Source organism: Microcebus murinus, chromosome 28 (genome assembly GCF_040939455.1).
Source record: "Microcebus murinus isolate Inina chromosome 28, M.murinus_Inina_mat1.0, whole genome shotgun sequence".
Classification (NCBI taxonomy): Eukaryota; Metazoa; Chordata; class Mammalia; order Primates; family Cheirogaleidae; genus Microcebus; species Microcebus murinus.
This window is the reverse complement of record NC_134131.1, coordinates 10,791,024-10,796,055: the sequence shown is the minus strand read 5'-3', so window position 1 is coordinate 10,796,055 and position 5,032 is coordinate 10,791,024.

Sequence of the window (5,032 nt, the reverse complement as noted above, 5' to 3'; positions counted from 1 at the left end):
CGGCTCGGGCTCGCAAAGGCTGCCGGGACTCGTGGGCGCCGCGGCCCCGCCGCCCCATGGGAGTTGTAGTTGCCGCCGCCTCACAGGCGGCGCGTGAGGCGCGGCGCGCCTCGTCAGTCGCTCGCTCAGCTTTCCTCGACTTGGTCAGGTCTGGCTCCCTGGCTGAGTTGAGCCAGAAGCACCACAGATAATTAGAAAGCCGTGGAAGGTACGGACAAAACTTCGGTGACCCGAGATGACGGGTTTTTAGTTTTCTCAGGGAGCATCAGGGAGAGGGCTTGGGAGGCGAGGCCCCTCGTGCGGGGTTGTGAGGACCTGGCAGGCGTTTGCTGGCGTGGAGGGAGGCGTTGAGGTCTAAGCTGAGGGGGGACGTGGACACCAGGGTTTCCGAAGAGCTGGAACTTGCCTGGAAGTTGGAGGACACCTTATGGGGCACCGTGAGGAATTTGCGTGGCGTACGCCCACCCCCTGAGGAGGGGTCTGTTCCAGATTGTTCTGTTTTCCCCTCCCCCCTTCACCCTCCCATCCCGCACCCCACAGAAACCCCTCCCTGCCGGAGGATTCTGGTAGCCTCAAACTTGCTGAATCCAGTGGAATATTTTCCATCTTACCAGAGCTCTCTGACATGATTGTCCTACTTCTCCTTGAACCCCTCTCGCCCCCGTTCCTATGGCTTCAGATAGCAATGTAAAGGGTGAGGCCGTCAGCCTCTAACCCTGAGGCTGCCGAATGGCAGCAACAGAGACCAAAGAAAGAAGTATGGTCTGGATCCTCACGGGCCTTATAAGGCAGACTATGGAAGGTAGACTTTAATTGAGAGAAAACTGAGCAAACAGGGCTTTAAGGAGCAAAACATAATAACATCTTCAAAAGATCATTATAGCAGTGACAGTAAGGGTGATTTGGGGGTATGGAGAATGACAGACTTGAAGAAAATGACTTCAGTAATCCAAGAAAGGAATGAGAGTCTGGGAATACGTAAGAAAAGAATGAAAATAAAAACATCATGAAGGTGGAATCAATAAGACTTGGCCACGAGAGCCTTAGCATGAGAGTATAAGGAGAAGGAAAACAGCCAGACTGGTGTGTTGCTTTGGTGGCTCTGTAGATCCTGAACAAATTATTCTCCCAGTTAATTTTAAAGAGGGAAAAAAGCAAGGTTTGCAGAAGTCAATTCCGGTTGTTTTGAGCTTGAGGAGCCTGTAGGACAGAACCCCAAACGCCCAATACTTACCTGGATATGCGTAACTGGATTCAAGGAGAATCTAGCTCATGTCCCCTTCTCTGTATCTTTCCTGACTTCGTGAGAGTGCAAAACATAAGGCCTCAAAGCTACACGTGGCCCTCCAGATCCCCAAGTGCAGTCCCTCGACTGAATCCTAACTTCACAGAAGAAATCCCTTTATTAAAAGGATTTGTTCTATAAAATTTGGATTCAGTCAAAAGGCAGCAGGTTCCCCACATGGGGAAAGATCCAGGCTGCAGGTTCTCCACCCTTCATAAAAATTATATTGAACTCATAAAGATTATACATATATGGGGGCAGGGAGAGAGGAAAAATATTTTGTTTAACTTAAATGATTTTGGTACATTTATTTGCTAAGTCTTTTGATATAGATGGGGTGGGGTGGGGTGGAGTGGAGGGAGGGAGGGAAAGATACTGTACTGATTAGAGTTTCATGTCAAGCTTACTGAGTTTCAATTTTGGTATCTTTAAAGTGGGCCAGGATCTAAAAGATAGTGAAGTAATCCGAGATCATGATTCTCCCCCCCCAATCTTTTATACTTTTCTCACCTACACCCACTTCAATGACAAAACACTTTTTAGTGACTTCCCTTTTTAAAAATCTTTTCAAAATGTTCTACTTAATTTCCCTAGAGGGGAAAAATTCTTTGTATTCATAGCTCATCATCTTTTCCTCAGGTAATTATAATAGCAGTTATACCTGGTGTTAAGAGGTTTGGGAACAGACACTAAGATCAGGCTTATAAATGTGGGTATCCATGAGCAAGTAATAAAGTCACATTTTTTTTACCAGAAGTACACATCTGATATAAAAATCCTTTTTTTGAGAGCAGGTTTAGAGGGGAAAATAGGGAATTCATTCTATATAGGAAAAAGCAAAGTGTAATGGTTAAGAGCACAGGATCTGGAATCAGCTATGCCTAAGTTCATATTCCTACTTTGCCACTTTCTGACTGTGTGCAAAAATAGCTAACATTTATTGAGTTGTTATTATGTGCCAGATACTGTTTAAGCACTTTACATGTACTAACTCATTTAGTTCCCATAATATGGTACTCGAAACACCCACCGCAGGGTTATTCTAGATTCAACTGAAGATTCAAACCCATAGACTATCATTGGCCAGACCTGGCATTTGGCTTCACTCAAGGTTATAGGACAAGAGCCATATCCTGGCCGGGCGCGGTGGCTCATGCCTGTAATCCTAGCACTTGGGAGGCCGAGGCGGGAGGATCACTCGAGGTCAGGAGTTCGAAACCAGCCTGAGCAAGAGCAAGACCCCGTCTCTACTATAAAGAGAAAGAAATTAATTGGCCAACTAATATACAGAAAAAATAAGAGCCATATCCCGTCCTATAGTTTCCTTCCAGTCTATAATAAATAGATTATTTATAAAAATCTCTTTGAGCAACTCATTAATGTGCAAAAATACATTTTTTCAAGAATATTACATTGTAATATACATTGTAATATTACATTGTAATATACATTGTAATATTACATTGTAATAGTACAAGAATATTACATTGATTATTCAGGGTGTTTTTGGCTTTTTCACTGGCAGAAGAGAAACTATCAGATCAGAAATTTTAAAAAATAAAAGAAAAAACAATACAATATGGTAAAACTCTGACATTCTGTAAGTTCAGTTGTCTGGCTAAATTATGGGATAGGACTATATGACCTTTCCATTTTTTGACAAATATGGCCTTTAATTGGGCAGTTTTCATGATTTTTTTTTTTTTTTGCTAGAGTTTTTATGAAGTTCTGTATGGCTTTGAATTCAGAAGCCATTTGTTCATCAAAGTCCCACTGGCATTATCTCAGCCTAATCTTCTGGGATGTACTTTATGGTCAGTGATGAAAGAGCTAAAGTCAGTAGAAGTTATATATTTGTTAGCATAATGACATCATGAATAGAATAGTTTGGAATATCCTAGCCTTCCAGTAAGAACTATCACTATTAGATATTAAGTAGGAGTGATATAGGCACTGGATCCTCTTATGAAAAAGATTGTGTGTAAATGAAATAATTTTGAGAGCAAAATATGACAGTTGATACTTTTGGGGATTTCTTTCCAGCTCAGTGACTATTTCCCTTGTAAGAACATGCCAGTGCCCACCTGGCCCATTCATGTGGGTGGGCTCACTGGCAGTCATGTTTATATTACACAGTTAACCCCTAAGCCTTGGCCCAGGTTTTTGGCTTCCTGGTGTACACCTGATTCAGTCTAGGCCAACTGGATTCTCTTGGTGAGGAGTTGAGATCAAATAACAGGTAAAACTGTATTTATGTATTTTGGGAGCTGAGTGGTAGCTTTATGCGGTATATGGGTGGAGAAGCAGAGGAAAGTCAGCCTGCCAAAAGACAAATAAAGCAGAGTGACAAGGAGAGATGAATTCTTAGTTCCTGACAGCTGTCTATTTCTGGTTCTAGTCTCTTTTTTGATGCAGCCGACATAACTGTAACCTTACAATAAATTCTACCTTTGGGGTTAGGTTAATTCAGAGTAGCTTCTGTTACTTTAAAGAATGTTGACCAATAAAAGTAGTGTGCACATCATTATTACCATTATTATTATTAGAAAGTGTGTACTGGATAATTAGCTACTATTTTCTATATAGAAGTTAGTTGATATTTATCAATTTTTGCTCATTTCAAAAGTTGAATAAGCTATGTTTATTTTACCACTTTACCGTTCTGATGTGTCTTCAGTAAAGAATGCCTCCCTGAAATTTACCTCAAACAGTAGTAAAAATATGAAATTTCTATCTAAAGGAAGGAATAATAATAATACCACAATACTAAAACTATGTAGCATATAATTTGTGCCCAGTCTTGTTAAAAAATAGCAAAGTGGAAGGTAAAAAATCTTTTTCATAACTGAAATTTTATGCCAAAGTGTATCGCATGTGGGTCATTTACAATAAGAAAAAATATGGCAATTGATTAAAATAACTTGAGAGTTATACCTTCCAAATTATTATCCTGTGTTATTTGTACCTTCCAAAAGGTAGAAGTTTATGTTTTTGTGCATACATTGTTAGTAGTATACACTGTTTTCAGTAGAATAACAAACTCTTGTATCTTTTCCTATGTTTTTATCATTGCATTATGGTTTATAAAATCACAGAATATTTTTAGCATAAGTACTTTAGCTATAAAGTAATATCCAGAATTGATGATTATAGACTATCTCATAATGTTATGCAATCAAATGTGGACTGGTTGATAATAGGTAAAGAGATAAAAGAATTATGAAGAGATAAAAGAATTACTTAACCTGAAATGTCACCAGCAAATATTTAATTTCACTCATGAGAAACAGGAAGAAATTTATTATCACATATATTCTAATACTGTTACCAAGACTGAGAATAGATTTGCTCTGTTTGCAATTTGACCATTGAAAGCACAGCCTGGAGTTTCCATACATTTTCATTTCCATTTTGTGATCTATGTAGTAAGCTTTGCATACTACCTAGAAGGCTATCATCTATAATCAAAAAATGTTTTTTAGTACTAGGTCTTTCTTTTCATCTATAATAAGGCACATGGCCAGCTTCTTCTGTTTATAGTTTTGAAAGCAAAGATGTATGTGTATCTTTTATTTTTTTTTTTTGAGCCAGAGTCTCACTCTGTTGCCTGGGCTAGAGTGCCATGGCATCAACCTTGCTCACAGCAACCTCAAACTTCTGGGCTCAAGCAATTCTACTGCCTCAGCTTCCCGAGTAGCTGGGACTACAGGCAAGCACCACCATGCCCAGCTAATTTTTTTTTCTATA